This window comes from Frankliniella occidentalis, unplaced genomic scaffold (genome assembly GCF_000697945.3).
Source record: "Frankliniella occidentalis isolate FOCC.00 unplaced genomic scaffold, Focc_3.1 Scaffold808, whole genome shotgun sequence".
In the NCBI taxonomy this organism is placed as follows: domain Eukaryota; kingdom Metazoa; phylum Arthropoda; class Insecta; order Thysanoptera; family Thripidae; genus Frankliniella; species Frankliniella occidentalis.
Window position 1 is genome coordinate 34107 of NW_026267917.1, and position 318 is coordinate 34424.

General features: G+C 48.4%; 1 long non-coding RNA gene across 1 annotated transcript; it reads left to right on the top strand.

Annotated features, from left to right (window-relative positions):
* Window positions 1-6: 6 nt before the first annotated feature.
* LOC127751729 (uncharacterized) lies at window positions 7-318 on the top strand. Its single transcript, XR_008012230.1, has 2 exons — window positions 7-122; window positions 201-318. It is a non-coding gene; the product is annotated as an uncharacterized LOC127751729 (long non-coding RNA).

The following is a 318-nucleotide window of genomic DNA, read 5'->3' on the forward strand; positions in this document are numbered from 1 at the left end:
TAACGCCTCTCCCTTGAAAGTTACTTGGTTTGTTCTGTCGGCTCGTTGCTCAAACCCTCCCTTGTTCCAGGCATAGTCTAAGTACTGCAGTAGAATGCGAGCGCACGGCCGAAAACTACCAGGTGAGTACGACTAGCACCCTCCCCCTTCCACATTTTCTTTTTGTCCGGCGTTTCTCTTTAATCCCGCTTGTTTGGCAGACGAGACAGCCACTACGCCGCCCCGTCGAGGAGGGACGGCCTGCTCCAACATTTAGCCTACTTTGTTTATATTCTACCTGTCTGTAAAAAGATTTGAATAAAGATGTTTTTCGAACTA